At 36.9% G+C, this 18,637-nt stretch overlaps 1 protein-coding gene across 2 annotated transcripts in view; it reads right to left on the bottom strand.

The window, feature by feature from the left end:
* Positions 1-18,637, bottom strand: part of KAT6A (lysine acetyltransferase 6A) — a 111,615-nt gene that overhangs the window by 66,254 nt on the left and 26,724 nt on the right. The gene's annotated exons all lie outside the window — the stretch shown is intronic.

Here is an 18,637-nt window from a genome sequence, read left to right as displayed (position 1 = left end):
CAGCGAAGTGATATTCACAACATTTTCCAAGTAAAACTCTAGAAGCTGACTTCAATTATCCTGTACCATAAAGATAAAAAAAGAACAACTGATAATCTATGAACACAATTTTTAAAAATCTGTGTAAAGAAAGGCAAATACACCATAAAATCACTGTTCCCAGACCTGTCCAAGCTTAGTGCTTTAGTTCATTGTTCTTATATCTATATAAAATAAACCTGTTCCTACAGCTAATAAAACAAGAAACAAGTCTGTAGCAAATGACTTTACACACCATTAAACACAGCAGCCAGAGTGAACCTGTTAAAGGGTAAATCAGAGTACATCACTGGACTGCTCCAAACCCTCCAACCAGTCCAATGGCTTCTATCTCAGATTAAATGCAAAATGAATTCCAATGCCCTATGTGATCTGCACCCCCTCACATACACACACAATTACCTCTATGACCACATCTCCTACTGCTCTCTCCCTCTTCCATTCTACTCCAACTTCCTTACTTGCCTTTCCTCTATAGGTCAGATATTCCACTGACAGGGCCTTTGCACGTGCTTTCCTTCTACTGGAATGCTCTTCCCTAGATCCTTCAGCTCTCCACTCAAAAGTCAACTTCTCAGTAAGGCTTTCTTTGACCACTCCATCTAACATTTCAAAACAACTCAGCAACCACAATAACTCATATTCCCCTTCCTTGCTTTATCTTCTCCCCTTAACCCTTTTCACTAATTAATATATTATGTATGTGTATCTTATTATTTGTCCCCCACTCAATGTAAACTCTATGAAGGTTTTGATTTCTCTTTGTTCAGGACTTATTCCTAGCAGTGAGAACAGTGCCTAAGGTATAGTACGTATTCAATAAGTGTTTTCAATACATTAATTAAACTACCTTGTAGATCTAAAAATTATAAGAAAAGTAGTATCTTAGAACAATGAGCTGGTCTGAGCCTGATAAAGCTATCTGCAGCTCAATAATAAGCTTAATAATATATAAACGTTCTACTGCTTACAAAGTAATCTCACAAAGTAATTTCATGGCCTCAATAACTAGTAAGATTTTTGCCACAGCAATCTACTTCCATTCAGTTTCTCAAAAGAGGGGACAGATTTGTGGCAGGAGCAATTAGAGTGTATCCTGTGTCATTTGTTGCCCTAGGTTGCCTTAACCACCATGTTGAGATCTCCATAATAATCACCAGATGGCAGCATTGAGGTAAATACATAGTAGATACTCTGATAACAAGGAGACAGAGTTGAGCAGCATTCTGACTTGAATTTTTTAGAAATAACTTTTAAAAACAAGAGCAGTAAAAATTTCGCCCAGTGATCTCTACTACATGGGGTTTATACTATGAAAGAAAAGAATTTTTAGACAGAACCACTTAGACTATCTTAAACAAAATGACATTTCCTAGATATCCAGATACATCTTCTGAGATATTCCCATCTTAAAGTCCAATTTTCATTTTTCCATCCAAGATCTGTCTTTAACTTTTTTAAGCCATTTATAGACTTGTCATCGTCTCCATTTTATATTATCTTCTGAGGAACTCAACTCTATGCTGTCTCTGTTCTTAAATACTGAAAAACAAGGACAGTACAGAGTCTGTTTTGTTGTACATAATTATACCTAGTTCTTTCAAGACTGAACTCAATGATAAATTCTAGATTTCGTGACCACCAGAATTTTCAAGGAAAAAAATTGCACTTGGAAACTTAGACTTAGGACTTTAGAAAGCTCTAAGAGATCATTTCACGAGCTACCAGGCAATAAAGATTCGTGATTTCTTAAAAGCTACAAATGTTCTCAAGTTTTATGGCCACTGGAAATTATGAAGACAAATTAGCGTGGCCAATATTAAGTGTATGAAAGAAGGGGGCTGGCCCTGTGGCCGAGTGGTTAAGTCCGCGCGCTCGGCTGCAGGCGGCCCAGTGTTTCGTTGGTTCTGATCCTGGGCACGGACACGGCACTGCTCATCAAACCACGCTGAGGCAGCGTCCCACATGCCACAACTAGAAGGACCCACAACGAAGAATATACAACTATGTACTGGGGGGCTTTGGGAGGAAAAGGAAAAAAATAAAATCTTTAAAAAAAAAAAAAGAATATGAAAGAAGTATATAATTCATATAAGACTCCCATATAAAACTCAAATATGCACTAAGCAATAAACTATGGTCACGTCATTCTTCCTTAGACTTAAATACAGAATATCTATAAAGCATTATAAAAACATTCTCAAAAAAAGCTTATGTTCAACTATAATTAGTACAGCTCATTATTTTTTAAAAATCAAGTGGTATACCACGGAAGGACAAATATTGTATGATTCCACTTATATGAAGTACTTAGAAAAGGTAAATTCATACAGACAAAGTAGAAGAGAAGTTACTAGAACTTGGGAGGAAGGGGAGAATGAGGAGTTATTATTTAATGAGTACAGACTTTGAGATGAAGAAATTCTGGCAAAGAACAGCAGTGATGGGTTCAAAACATTGTTAATGTACTTAATGCCACCAAACTGTACCCTTAAAAATGTTTAAAATAACAGATTTTGTTATGTAAATTTTACCACAATTAAAAAAAACAAACAGGGGCCAGCCTGGTGGCATAGTGGTTAAGTTCACGCACTCCACTTTGGCAGCCCAGGGTTCACGGGTTCCGATGCCGGGCATGGACCTACAAACTGCTCATCAAGCCATGCTGTGGCAGCGTCCCACATACAAAACAGTGGAACACTGGCACACATATCAGCCCAGCGACAATCTTCCTCAAACAAAAAGAGGACGATTGGCAACAGATGTTAGCTCAGGGCCAATCTTCCTCAACAAAAAAATTAATAAATAAAAAGAAATTTTAAAAAATGAACAAAACTAGTATAGATTTTTCATATTCTCACAAGTCAGATGATTTAAGTAATAGATCAAAAGTCACGCAGTTGAGAAGCAGCTACTATAATCTGTCCTCATCTCAAAGCCTATATCTTTTAACTGTTCTTGTAGAACCCCTCATTACGTTAATCTTGAGGGCAGTAATTAGACTTGAAATTGTAGTTTTAATCCCAAAAAATGAAAAAAAAATTTAATTACTAGTAATAAATTCTGGCTATTGAATTTTAACGTTAGCCATTTTACTCTCATTGTACCTACACTGAAGTTGGTTACCTTTCAATCCAATTACATAACAATAGCGCACCCTTATGCCTTAAAAATTTTCTTGTAAGACAAGTCTAAGAATTAAAATCTATCAATCAAGTACTCCTCAGTCTCAAACTAAAACCTCTTTCTGACCACTGGGTATCTGATCCAACCAGGTTGCTTGGCATGAAACACCAAAAAAGCTCCTCTCAAATCCCCCACCTAACTTCACCTCCATACTTTTAATTTTTCTTCAAGCTACAGCCTCACAAACTTCTTCCAGTTCTTCTAGTGGTTCCAAGGTATTTGTTCCAAGTGGTTCCAAGGTATTCTCCTGCCTCTTTCTTCTCCCACAATTATAATCAAGGAAAGTAAATTTAACTACAAATTAACTTCCTTCAATGGATATTTATTTCACACAACTTGTAACTTAAATAATTTTCAGCTATCATTAGTTGATAATATCTACTGCTGAAGTACTCTATTATGTATAATAAAGCTAAACGAATGGCTCTATTATACATAATAAATACCCAAAGGATAAAGAAGAGGTAAGTCTTAGCTTAGAAAAATAGAAAATTGAACTATTCTTAGGCATGGTATAGTGAAGGAAACCAAAATGATGCTCAATGACTGAGCAGGAGGAAAACGAATATTGCTAGATTTTCAAAATACTACCCAAAGCATAAGAAGTCTAGTAAATATTAATTTGGTAAAGCACTGTAATATAACAAAAAGTCTGAGACAAAAAAGTTCTCACATTTTCAAAGCACTTATAAATGTCAGTAAATACAAAACAAAATCTCATAAAATAATTAGAAATCCCAATTAAATACTATTTTCATTATCCATTGAACACACCAAAAAGTCCAAAAGTAAGCCTTTTAAGAGAATATCTGCACAATTAGCTATTTCCAATATTACAAGGGAAACAAATTGGCACACAGAGTTCACTTTAGGAAGTTAATACTTTGCTGGAAGGCATTTATACTTTCTTGAAAAAGCTGAAAATTCTAAAATATTTTGTTCTCTTCCAGTCAGACAAGCCCTTCTCTTAGTCCTACCCGGTTCTTCATTCCTTCACTACTAACGGCCTTGGATCCACTCATGCTCCTCCCAAATCCTTTCCGACAGTTTACAATTCAATTTTTCTTCATCTTTTCCAAGAAGACAGCCCTAGGTAAGTAGAAATCACTCTAGGCCTCTTAATTCACCCCTTAAATGACTTGTGCACAGTATGTACTAAATAAGCACTCACTGAAACTAAAATACAACAAAATCATGCTTAGCTCCAGATAGGTTTATCAATTACTTACTCAAAGCCTCTCCTCCAAGATTCAATAATCTACAGGGGAGCTACCCTTGGGTAGGATTTAATCTCTTTAAATTCTTCAACACCCCATATACTATCAAGTACTCTATGGCGGCTTACTAAACATTTCTTTAGGATAATCTTTTCCTCAAAAGCATAAAGTTGCAAAAGATATATAATAATAAAAGAACATGAATGGCCTGGAAAATAATCCATTTTCCATTATTGATAGTCTGCAATAAGTTAACCTTATATAATTTTAATCAGTTCCAACATAACTCATTAGGGATTACAAAGCTTTCACAGGGGTACTAAATTGAATTCATTTTTATTATGACGAGTTCATTCAATGAATTCTACAATTAGACAGAATAACAAGATTATTGGTGAAAGAAAATAAGTTAATGATATAATCAGATCATTAATGATCAATTCCAATTTACACTTTTACTACAAATATAGATTACTGTAAATTTAGATGAAAAAGCAATCATCTGTCAAGATACTAAAACAATTTTCTATTTCCTAATCAGAGGTGACATCAAAAATGCTAATATGCATATGTATTTGCTGAATTTAAATTCTATGCTAAGAAACTGTAAGGAATTCTCTTTCTTTCACATATTCATCAGTTATTTGAAAGCTCCACTTTCTGTTTGTCAGTGACATATCATTGTCCTCATTCATCCAAATATGATACTGTCTCTCCTTTGCTTTACGGTCCTTCTCTTTCTATTTTAGTTTCTTTTTATACCCATGGCTCTCCCTTAATTCAAAGTCATATCATCACATGCAATAACCTACATGGACTGACTCCCTCTAGCCTTTCTTTGATTTTTTTCTACACAGTGCTACCAGATTAATTTCCCTAGAATACTATTTTTTTATCCAGTTACTCGCCTGGCTCAAAACCTACATAACAATCCCAACTGCCAGTTCCTACAGGGTGGTATTCAATTCCCTGCACCATACACCAAACTACTTTTCTCACACTATCTTCATCTACTCCCAATCTACTCACTTGTCTTCAGAGATCATACTTTCTTGCTCTTTCTCCAAGTTTTTTTAATCCCGTCCCTCAAAGTCCTTTGTATCCCTGCCTCTAAGAATCAGCTCAGTAGAGCTTACAGACAGATTAGGTTCTGTCATTTATGGCATCATTTTGACCAAGTTACTTAACCTCTTTGGTGTAAAATGGTACAACATACCTACCTTTCAAGTTATTGTGAAGATTAAAATGGGATAAAGTTATGGGAGTGTAACTCAAACATAAGAAGATGTAAAATAAACGCTGGTTTCCTATATCCTTTTTCAAAACTGCATCTATCCTTCAAAGCTTATCTTTGTTAAATGATCGATTGCCACTTTTTAATTCAGGGTAAGTTTTTGTTTTGTTTTAATATCCCAAAAAGGTAAGCTGATTAAAATTTTCTGTGGACTAACAGATTTTCTATATATGGTATTTATTTACATGATTGCATTAAGATTTTTTTAAGTCTTTTTGTACGTGCACATTTACCACACTGCACATTACCCACGTTAAAAGAATTCTCTAGTGGTACTTGAGTACAAGAGCATTAGCAAAAGAATATTTTCTATGCTAAAAATATATAGAAGCGATGGTTTAGAAGGAGTAAGATGTTCAACAAGACTTTCACATTCATTACATTTTTAAGAGATTGCAATTGTGAGCATTTATTCTGGCCAAACTGCGGTCTACAATAAATAACACTTGAACAAATTAGCAAATAGCCTCATTTTCCTCAAGATCTACCAAAAACAATAACTGACACATATCTGATAGGATGTGGAGTGTTCTGCTACTATCAGAACCATGGTGTTTGCAACGGAAAGGGATCTTTAAAAAACATTATATATTCATTTTACCACAGATAAATATCATTGTCAAAGGCTTCACATGACTACATAAAGTGATTAAAGTAACTTAAAGTCACGCAGATATTCTGACTCTAAACTTCAACTCAGTCACCCAAGTAAACAACCTATAGGCAAAGTATTTTTTTGAAAGAAAGAAACACTTTACAGATGGAAAACGTTCAGTTTCAATTATTAATAAATAGTGATACTATTTACTAATAATATGGTGTGGCAGGATTTAAACTTACATATTTAACACTAAAACTGACCAGAGGGTCTCCTGCCTTCTTCAAAAAGTAGCATTATCCATAGCAAAAGGAAATCAATCTTTTACCCCTTTTTCCCAATCTCAGAGAATGATTAAAGAGAGGGAAAGAAAAACAAACATATAAAAGTCACAACAGGTTCCTAAATGTAACTAAAAGGGTACTAAGATCTTTTGTTTTAACACAGCACATTAGCGTCTTTGTAAACGAGTAAGGCAAAACTGTTCTGCCTAAGAAACTAAGAGAGAGGCTATTGAGAGAAGGTCAAGAAAAGTGGAAGAAGGTTGGAATGTGGAGAAAGAGGTGGCCAGTAACAAATTCCTAGAGAAAGGGCGGTCAAAGGACTTTTAAGAACTGTGTAACACTCAGTTCTAAATTGTTTCTATGCTACAATAAAAATCTTGCAGTCCAAGTGAAAGACAGAAGTGAGCAATTTTCCAGTAAGAAAAAAAAGTGAGGGGGCTTAAGTTTGGTTCTGCACAGAGCAGGGGGAAGAGAATCCACTAAAAGAGCTAAAGCAAAAGTAAGATGGAGGCCTCAGGAACCTAGTCAGAAGCACCGTAATAACGCAAGTCCCTGAATATTTGCAGAGATCTTGAGAAAGAATGGATTTTCCCCACAAGGAATAAGGAGCTTGTCAAAAGGCAAGCCTCAGCTGTCAGCTGCACTAGGCTGCAGTGGGCAATGCTTCCCTACCTACAAAGCACCCTGCAGTCCTAGGACTTCCAGAAGTCAGCAAAGACTACTTACTACCTCTTTGTCGGCTTCATCGTTTTAGGTTAAAAAAAAAAAAGTTTAAAGAGAAAAGCTTGATTTTATAATTAGGATAAACAATAATTATGTTCTCATTTAAAAAGACAGATAAGAAAAGGAGGAAAGAGTAAAATTCTCTCCTAATCTTTCTCTTCCTGCCCTGTAATATTTATTCCTCCCCTAACATCTACTGAGTACTTGATGCACTGTTATATATGTTTTACAGGTATTAACACTTTTAGACTTAACAGCCGCCCTACAGATGGTACTATTATCACCAATCTCCCGAGGAGAAAACAGACCCCCAGAAAGATGAAGTCACTCAAGGTCATAACAAGTGGCAGTCTGGCTCCAGAGGCTGCACTACTCAATCTGGCATTGTGCTGTTTCAGTTTTTCCTATATATACACTTTTAAAAAAACAAAACACACAAATAGGTCCACACTACATATGATGTATAATCTGCCTTTTTGTCAAATTTACTTCCACTCAATAAATCCAAATCAACATCATCTTTCTAATGGCTATATAACATTTCACTACATGTTGTAAGATAATCCCATTGATGGTTAAATTGATGAACATTAATAAATATTTAATACTTCTAATTTTGTATTATATCCAATATTATAATCAAACATCCCTGTATATACATCTTTGCTTACTTTCTGGATTATTTCCTTAGGATATGTTTCTTGAACTAGAACTGCTGAGTCAAAAGGTGTGCACATTTCTAAGAGTTTTGATACATACTGCCAAACTGAATTTTAGAGAGGCTGTACTCCTGGCAATAATATCTGTGCCAGCTATGAGGCTGTTGTGTCTCAATCCCAAACTCGCACTTACTGTGCTTCGTGATGCTGGGCTCAGAACACACACGTCATTTCTCCTCTGTCGGCTGCCTTCCCATTAGACTTCACCAATAGAGAACACTAAAGGGATACCAGACTAAGGTAAGGATGACAAAAGAATGGACTTGCTCCTTCCAGTCTGTTTCCTATTCCTGCCAGGGTCCCCCCAGCATTGGTCCTCTTCCCCAGCAGCAACAGTCCTTTGCAGTCTTGAGCTTCTTCCACCTCTCTCAGAATCAGCCTCAACATACTCCCTTCAAAAGCACCAGCAGCAGGGAAAACTGGACAGCCACATGCAAAAGATTGAAAATTGACCATTCTTTTTCACCACACACCAAAATAAACTCAAAATGGATCAAAGACCTAAAGATTAGGCCTGAAACAATAAGTCTTCTGGAAGAGAATATAGGCAGTACACTCTTTGACATCAGTTTCAAAAGAATCTTTTCGGACACTGTAACTCCTCAGTTGAGGGAAACAATAGAAAGAATAAACAAATGGGACTTCATCAGACTAAAGAGCTTCTTTAAGGCAAGGGAAAACAGGATTGAAACAAAAAAACAGCTCACTAATTGGGAAAAAATATTTACAAGCCACTTATCCGACAAAGGGTTAATCTCCATAATATACAAAGAACTCACACGGCTTAACAACAAAAAAACAAACCCGATCAAAAAATGGGCAGAGGACATGAACAGACATTTCTCAAAAGAAGATATGAATATGGCCAATAGACACATGAAAAGATGTTCATCATCGCTAATCATCAGGGAAATGCAAATCAAAACTACACTAAGATATCACCTTACACCCGTTAGATTGGCAAAAACATCCAAAACCAAGAGCGACAAATGTTGGAGAGGTTGTGGAGAAAAAGGAACCCTCATACACTGTTGGTGGGAATGCAAACTGGTACAGCCACTATGGAAAACAGTATGGAGATTTCTCAAAAAGTTAAAAATAGAAATACCCTATGACCCAGCCAGCCCATTACTGGGTATCTATCCTAAGAACCTGAAATCAGAAATCCCAAGAGTCCCTTGCACCCCTATGCTCATCGCAGCATTATTTACAATAGCCAAGACGTGGAACCAACCTACATGCCCAGAAACTGATGATTGGATAAAGAAGATATGGTATATATACACAATGGAATACTACTCAGCCATAAAAAAAGACAAAATTGGCCCATTCGCAGCAACGTGGATGGACCTCGAGGGTATTATGTTAAGCGAAATAAGCCAGTCAGAGAAAGACGAACTCTATATGACTCCACTCATAGGTGGAAGTTAATATATTGACAAGGAGATCTGATCAGCGGTTACCAGGGAAAAGGGGGGGTGGGGGGAGGGCACAAAGGGGGAAGTGGTGTACCCACAACATGACTAACAATAATGTACAACTGAAATCTCACAAGGTTGTAATCTATCAAAACATTAATTTAAAAAAAAAAGCCAATAAATGGTATTTACAAAAAAAAAAAGCACCAGCAGCAGCAGGGCAATGTACCTTCTTGGGCAAGTCTGCATCCCAACTTTGTGGGGCACCTCTCCAAGCTTTTAAAAGCAAGAAGAAAGTGAGCCCTCCTCAGAGGTCTGAATCCCAGCTCCGTGGAGCCCCTCCTCCAAGCTTCTAAATTCTAATAATCCAAATCTCTTTCTCTTGTTTCCCCAGTCCTAGGGGTAGTAGCTGCTTAAGGAAGTTATTACTTCTGTGTCACTTCAGCATCCCCATTTTGCTTTTCAATTCTCTGGCATTTGCCCCATCAATTCCCTATACTACATTCTCTCATGGTTTCTGTTTTCCTGACTGTATCTTGACTGATATGTCATCTAATAGCTTAGCAAGCTGGCATATTTATCTATCTTCAGGTCAGTGTAATGGACTGAACTGTGTCCCTCCAAGATTCATGTGGAAGCCCCAACTCTCAATGTGACCGTATTTGGAGACAGGGCTTTTAAGGATGTAACTAAGGATAAGTGAAGTCACAAGGGTGGGGCCCTAATCCTGTAGGACTGGTGTGTTATAAGAGAAAGAAGCAGCAAGAAGGTGACCATGTGCACAAGGAGAGGGGCCTCAGGAGAAACCAACCCAGATGGCACCTTGATCTTGGCACCTTGATCTTGGACTTCCAGCCTTCAGAAGTGTGAGAAAAGAAATTTCTATTTTTTAAGTCACTCAGTCTATGGGATTGGGTTACTGGAGCCCAACTGACCGAGACAGTCAGCTAGTGAAATCAGCTCACACTGTTCTCATCTTCAGTGTGATGTCCACATACTATTATCCATACTATCTATTATATATAAGGACAATGAGTTAGATGCTAGAGAAACAAGATGTAACAAAACTAGTTCCCTGCTGCTGGATCTTACAATCTAGTTGTAAAAACAGAACACATGCATTAAAAATACATTACAGTACAGGGTAGCACATGATAAGGAACAAATGAAATGAAAATACTATAGTTAAAGGTGCCCAAAGGAACCTATTCAAAATAACGCTTTCCTAAACTATAATAAGCCTAAAGGATTCAGAAAAAAAGAAGCAGGACCTCATCTTACTTTTTTAAGGACTATAAAAAGCTTTAATAAATAGCCACAACTATTTTTTTAGACATCGATTTAAGGAGACCCACCTAACTGGAAAAGAATAAAAAGCTAATTTTTTTTCCTCTAAAATCACTGACACATTTTGCACAGTCTAGATACTCAAGTTTATTAGCAGTCTTGAAAATAAGAACCCAAAATTTCAAGATCTCATATTATCATCTTTAATTCAACAGACAATGAATAAATGAAATCACTACTGTTCTAGAAATGTCTACTTGCAAGGCTGACCAACAGTTAAAAATCAGCATTTCTCTAAGCTGCCTTCGAAGTCCTTTGAGAAAATATCCCTCTTCCTGAAGAAGAGAAAAAAATATTTAAAAGCATGTAGTAATTTCAGGTAGTTACCAGTACCTTATCTTCTCTACACCACCCTAACATTGCCCAGAAACACATGCGCATGCATGCACGCACACATACCCTAAGTTGATATGACATCAAATTAAAATTTCTCTTTCAGACTTAAATATATTTCACCTCCAAAATTACCTCCACAACAGTATAAATAACGCCTTAAGTGTTTAACAAGTTTGAAGCCTGAGGACAGTAGCTTTTCAAAAGAAAAGACAGTGTAATGAGGGTGGAGAACATAGTGACGTAATGCTCAACAAGGAAAGCCCTGACAAGTGTAGACTGAACACACACAATAAGAGATCAGGAAAGCAAGGCTGAAGCAGCCAGCTTGGTTTCATGCTGCAAATTTTTGGCAGACATTCAATTCCTTCTGCTGTTTTCCTAGCCAGCACATTTATCTATGTAATGTCACCAGATCTAGGGAGGGAGTGAGGTTGAGAGAAGGGGAAGAGGAGAAAAACTGTTTTACAGCCTGCCAGCCCCTCCACACACGCTGTTACTATACAAAGGATGTCTAGAAAGCCAACGTACTGCACAGACCCAAATGCTGCAAGCAAACACACACACACACACACACACACACACACACACACACACGCACTCCACCTAAAGAACAGCAGCAGAAAAAGGAACTGCCTTTGGAAAGAAGAAAGCCTATAATTAAAGTGTTGATTCACAAGCAAAGACTCCCTTCTGAAACTGATTTCAGTTTTAGGGGGAAGGAAAGAGGAGGGGGATTATTCTAACTCTGGGGAAATGCTGAGTATTCTGCAAAAACGCCTGAGTTGGTCTGGTCCATGCCCACTACAAGCATATGCTACCACAGAAATAAACCAATAATACTTGAAGCAAAAAGTATCCTGTCAAATAACAATTACCTTATAAATACTTAATGTACACTTTGCCAATAACTATAGGGAATAAAAATGAATTTTAAGAAACAGTTCAGGTACCCTAGCAATGTAAAGTCTTGTCTATACGTAGCAAAGTTTGCTGTTCTTAAGCACCCCTGTGAGAGTGTGTGTCTGTGTGTGTATACAATAGTAATACTGAAACTAGAACTGGCACTGGAATAAAAAAGTAGAAGTCAGAATTCATAGCTCATAGAAACAGTCAGGCCTAATAGCTTCTATACACGAACACTCCCAACCCTATAACACATTATAAAGTTACTACTACCAAATGCAATACATGAAAATATAATCCCTGAAAATTTACTTAACCTGAGAAACGAGTCAATCTATTCTAGCTTAAAACCAAAAATGCCTTTTCAAGATCAAAATGCTGTATCTCCAAAAATAGCATACAATCTGCCCCTAAGAATGTGTCATAAGAAACAAACAGGAAATATCATGTGTTGAAATCAGGAGTTATAAATAACTTTGTTCTACATTGACACAGTTGATACACCCAAAATATAGTAGCTCCAACCAACAGCAGTGTTTAGGACTTCCTTCAGATTACATTTAAAAATCAGCTACTGAAGGAGACAGCTTGATCGAAGGCTCCAGTCCTAGTTCTCCAACTACGGGCAACTAATTTAACCTGTCATGGTTCTTCACTTGTAAAATAAAAATATTTGACATGATAATCTCTAATGTCTCTTTCAGTTCTGAATTTTTAAAGTTATAGGTATTTTAAATACAAAACAGGGTTTCCTACTTTCAAGGAGCTCATAATCTAGTTAAGGGTAATCATAAATGAATTAGAGAATAATGTAAGACAGTAACTACTCTAGTTACTTAACAAGAGTATAGACTGTGTTCAATGAGGCACTAAACTGAGAGCCCTGACCTTAAGGGCTTAGAGTCTAAAGCAGAGAGTAGAAGCTGAGATAACTTCAAAACAGAACAAAGATTTCTGCTGGGACTAGGAGGTTCACTAGGATTTGAATTGTTAACTTCATAACCCCAACCAATTAATTCAAATTCCATGTAGTCATTACCTCATTATCCTCTTACTATTGATAAAGAAAAAGATATTAAGCATTAAGGCTTAAAAGATATTAAGCATCAATGACATAAAACACACATATACAAATTTTCTATTATTTAGCCCAAAATATCCCTCAGCCTAGTCTGATTGATTTATACAGAGTCAGAGACTAATAAAAGATTAGGTTGAGTGTGAACATAGCAAGCTTGATCCACAGACAGTAAATCACAAAGCTCCTCTCATTAGAATAAATAATCTAAAACTAACATTTTTAACTCCAAAAATCCTAAAGTCTAATAAACAAAAACAAAACTTGCCCTCAAGTGATATTTTAATACTGTTCCTAAGAAGAGTGCTGTTTAAAAGAACTTTCTGTGATGATACAAATGTTCTACATCTGTGCTGTCCAATACAGTAACCACTGGCCACACGTGGGCTACTGGGTATTTGAAGTGTGGCTACCACTAATTTTTTTGAACTTTAATTAAATTTAAATAGCTCCATGTGGTTAATGGCAACTGTATTGGTACAGTTACTATAAAGTCTGTATAAAGGGAAGACATTTTAAAACTGATGAATAAAGTTTTAAAGTTGGTGAATAAAGCAATATAAAAAGAGAATACAGAAATGTCTACATAGCAATGTTTACAATTTTTTAACTTGAAAAAGAATTTTTAACAAACTTTTCATTCATAGCACTCCGTGCAAGGCTAGTTTTTATACCAAGTGCCTCACATTCTATACCATCCTTCACCTTTAATACAGTGTTATCAGGATTTAGTTTAACTGGTTGCTGAAAACCTTCTCCATAAATGGCATTAATAGTAACTAGATCTGTCTGACTTGATTACATGAAATAAAATGGAAACCATCAAGTACTCTGAATTAAAACATAAAAAGGCACTGCTATTATTTTATATAGGAACACAATTTTAAAACACTATTTTTAATGTTGTTATCCCAGGAAACTGCACAGTAACTGTGATTCTCACTGAACAACCATATGTAGCACTATTTTAGATGCATATAGCCTAGCAAAGGAGTTAAAAAAAAAACTATAAGAAAAGGCATAACAAAAGTGCATTCACGGAAAAGGTAACATATGAGGTGGCCCTAAGATGACTGACGTGTATGTTACATTCTTTAAACAACTTTTAATCTTTTTTTGGTTTTCTACAAAATATTTAATATTAGCATCTTTTGTCAAAGCACTAAAGCCTCATTCAAGAGAAAGCACACATTTACCTAACAAAAAAATAAACCCAATCCTGGAGTGTTAAGTTCATCTTTATAGAATCAGTCTTGTTACATACTGTCATAGATATTAATCTCAATTACAGTGCTCCTATTAACAATTCCCAGATTGAAATTTGAAAAGTGAGGATGAACTTCTCAGGTGTGTATGTGACTATAAAATTCTGCCCTCTCCCTAATTCAAGAGTTCAAGTTTGCTAACACATGGACAAAGAGAACAGATTAGTGGTTACCAGAGAGGAAGGGGTTTGGGAGTTGGGCATAAAGGGCAAAGGGGCACATTTATATGGTGACTGACCAATGATAATGTACAAGTGAAATTTCACAATGTTATAAACTATTATGACCTCAATAAAAAAAAATTAAAATTTGCTTTACATAAGACAAGAATTAATCTTAAGCCCATCTAAACCAACTCTCAAATGTGTACTACAACTATCTATAGGACAAACTGGAAAGAGAGTGTGAACTTATCTGGGAAAATCCTTCAACGCTAATGTGAAAAACACTTAACAACCTTCTATTGACAGCAGGCCAGAAGTCTGCACATCAGACAACCCAGGTATTCTCTGAGTGAATATTACAGCAAAGCATAGTACTATAGTTTCCTATGGGGACATAAAAGAGAATTAGGTTTAGATTCTAGGATTTCAATCTCGTCCATAAGGCAATTACGTTTACTAATTAGGACAGATCTACAGAACCCTTGGCTCACTGTTTACATTCAGTCCTCAAAAGGATTTAGGAAAGCCCAGAGCTCTGCATGGCTTCTTCCTACACACTGTTAGGCAGATCTCTTCCCAATTCAAAGCCTCAGACTCATGCATCACTAGGATTCATGAGAAAGTCCAGGTTCACACCTGTTTTACTGGCACTCCCTTTCATCTCAAAAATGACCTGGTTTGGATAACAACTTATGATTACTCTAACCTTCACTAACTCAGCAGTCACTCCCACTCAGGTTTATAAACTTTCTGTGCTCTACTACATGTCCAAACATTCTTGACTCCAACCCCTGTTCTGAATTTCCCATAGCTGGTTAAGAGAGCAGCAAATAAATGCAGAGTCAAAAGGAAAGTGTTAGAAAGGACAGTATAAGAAGCTGAACAATAGAGAAAGACAATCTCTGTATGACTCCACTCATATGTGGAAGTTAAACATGTAGACAAAGAGAACAGATTAGTGGCTATCAGGGGAATGGGGGGGTGGGGGTGGGCACAAAGGGTGAAGGGGTGCACCTACAACAGGACTGACAAACAATAATGTACAACTGAAATTTCACAAGGCTGTAAACTATCATAATCTCAATAAAAAGTTTTAAAAAAAAGCTGAACAGAAGATCCCGAGGGTAAGCATAAGAGAGCAATGTGAAAATGAATGTTATTACTGATGCTTTAAAACATCTGGTTGGCCCATAACTTGTCACTCAGTCCACCATACTAAGTAGCTAAAGAAAAGAGTGCTAATCAGACTCTACTGGCTCGTGTTTTAAATAAAGATTGTAAACTTAGTTTAGACCTGTGCTCATAGATCACTCTTAGAGATTGTTTCTATTCAAACAAAAATATTAATAAGTATAATTGTTAACACCAGAATTCACCACTATTATTTTCAAAAAACTAAAAAAGCGTTAAGTAATATAGTTCACTTGGAGCCTATTGTGGTGGCTATTCTGTTTCTGTCTATCCACCAACTCCCACCCTACAAGGGCACTAAACCCATGTCGGGCTAATTATAAAATAGCATTCTGATTCATTCATTCAAAAACCTTTACACGCCTACCATATGGCCCAAAGTGTACGAGAACTGGAGATACAAAAGTAAACATAATGTCCCTAAATTCAAGCAATTTATAGTCTAGTGGTAAAAAGACAAAATCCAAGGAAAGAGGTACATAAAATGACTCTCAGTTGTAATAAGGAGTACTGTGAAGCAAATAAATAAGGAGCTTGGAAAGAGATGAGAACGAAGAAGGAGCTTACATGCTTTAGAAAGAGAACCTCCCAGGGGCTGGCCTCATGACTCAGTGGTTGAGTTTGCGCACTCCGCTTCAGCGACCCAGGGTTTCACTGGTTCGGATCCTGGGCACAGACATGGCACTGCTCATCAGGCCATGCTGAGGCAGCCGTCCCAGAGAGCACAACCAGAAGGACCTACAACTAAAATATACAACTACGTACTGGGGAGCTTTGGGGAGAAGAAGAAGGAAAAAAAAAAAGGGAAGACTGGCAACAGATGTTAGCTGAGGTACCAATCTTTAAAAAAAAAGAAAGAAAGAGAACCTCCCAGAGGTGGTGACATTTAAGCAGAGACCTACAGAAGAGAAGAAACTTTACCCCTAGAGAGGTGAATCACTACACGTGGAAGGAACGGCATGTGCAAAGGTCTCAAGAAGAGAAAGTGTACTGGTGTATTAAAAAACTAAGAGAAGAACAGTATGGCTACAAAACAGTAAGCAAGGTGATGGTCTGAATATGAAAGAAAAGGAATATTCCTTAAAGACAATGAAGGCGGAATCAAGGACTCCCTGTTTTCTGGCTTTGATAAGGGGTGATTTACTGATATGAAGAAAACTATGGGGGGAAAAAAGGGAACTGGAATATAGAGTTTGTTTTGTTCACATTAAATTTGAGTTAAGATGTTCAAGTAGGCCAGAGTGACTGCTTTAGTGATCTGCACGTGAGTTCATGCTGACAACCCCAGGGGTTTTCTGAACAAAGTTTGAAAAGAAGAAACTTTTTTTCCTCTAGGGTCACCTAAAGAGGAAGGATCTGAGTCCTAAGACACCTGCAACCACGATCCCAACCATTTGGAGAAAAACCTGTCTGAGATAGGAGACAACGTAACTAATTCAAAGAGAGAAGCAGAGATGAGAAAAGAGAAACCAAGCAATAATCTAACCTTGGATCAGTTGTCCCTAAAGCCAACTCCATCCCTATACTTCCTTGCACTTTGATTATACGCACTAATAAATCACTCTTTTTACTCTAGGGTTTCAGTCACTTGCAACCCCAGACCTGACTGACATATCCACTATATGCTGATTTGGATTCTACTTCCATCACTGAGTAAATGTATTAGAAGCCAGAAAAGAATTCAAGCCTACTTTATTTAGTTTTAGAAACTCAAAAAGGAAACAACTTTGCAGCAAGGAAATATAAGAAGCATCAAGGATTACAAAAGTACCAACATCTCCCTAATTCCCTGGGGCCCAGGACTAACTTTCGGGAGAACAGAGGTGTTAAAAAATGAACAAACTCAACAGAGAGAATAACCCAATTTTAAAAACAGGAAAATATATGAACAGACACTTCACCAAAGAAGATACAAATAAGCACATGAAAGAATGCTCAACATGACTAATCATTAGGGAAATACCAATTAAATCACAATGAAATAACACTATATACCTATTAGAACAACTTTAAAAAATGACAGTACCATGTGATACTGAGGATACAGAGCAAATGAAATTCTCATACATTGTTGTTAAGAATGCAAAAGAGTTCAGTCACTACCAAAACAGTTTGGTAGTTTCTCATTAAGTTAAACATACCCTTACCATAAAATCCAGCAATCCCCCTCCTAGGTGTTTACCCAAGTAAAATGAAAACAGGCTGAACCTGTTGCCTCTGGGGAAAAAAATAATAATAATGGGTTAGAGACTCAGGAGCTATACCTAGAAAGCTATGTGTTCCAAGTGAAGGGAACAGCACTTGCAAAATGCCCTGAGGCGGCAATATACCCAGGGACGACAAGAAAGTCAATATGGCTAGTGGACAGCAGAGGAGGAAGAGAACAGTAGGAAGTAAAACCACGAAGAGTGTACACGTGGAAGGAAAGACTTTGGGAGGATTTCATACTATCTAGAGTGTACACCAGAAAACTACAACCTACAGGACAAATCTGGCCTACCACCTGTTTTTGTAAGGAAAATTTTATTGGAACACAGCCATGTCCATCTGTTCTCATATTGCTATGTCTGCTTTCACACTACAACAGCAGAGTTGAGTCGTTGCAACAGAGAAACTTTACAGAAAAAGTTTCCCAACTCCTGATCTAGAGCTTTGCAGCTCACAAATACTTTAGCCTTTTACTCCTCACACTTACTCTGAGCAAGATAGCAAACTATTAAACGGTTTGGGGCAAAGCAGTGACAAGATCTGGTTTACCTTTTAAAAAGATCTCTGGGTCTCTGGCCCTGTAGACGTAGGTGGACAAGGACAAAAGCACTGAGATAATTAGAAGGCAATAGCAATGGTCTAGTCAGGAAGTTTGAAACAGATAGTA

Source organism: Equus caballus, chromosome 27, assembly GCF_041296265.1.
Source record: "Equus caballus isolate H_3958 breed thoroughbred chromosome 27, TB-T2T, whole genome shotgun sequence".
NCBI classification, from domain to species: domain Eukaryota; kingdom Metazoa; phylum Chordata; class Mammalia; order Perissodactyla; family Equidae; genus Equus; species Equus caballus.
The sequence above is the reverse complement of the archived record's forward strand: the minus strand, read 5'-3'. Positions and strand labels throughout refer to the sequence as shown.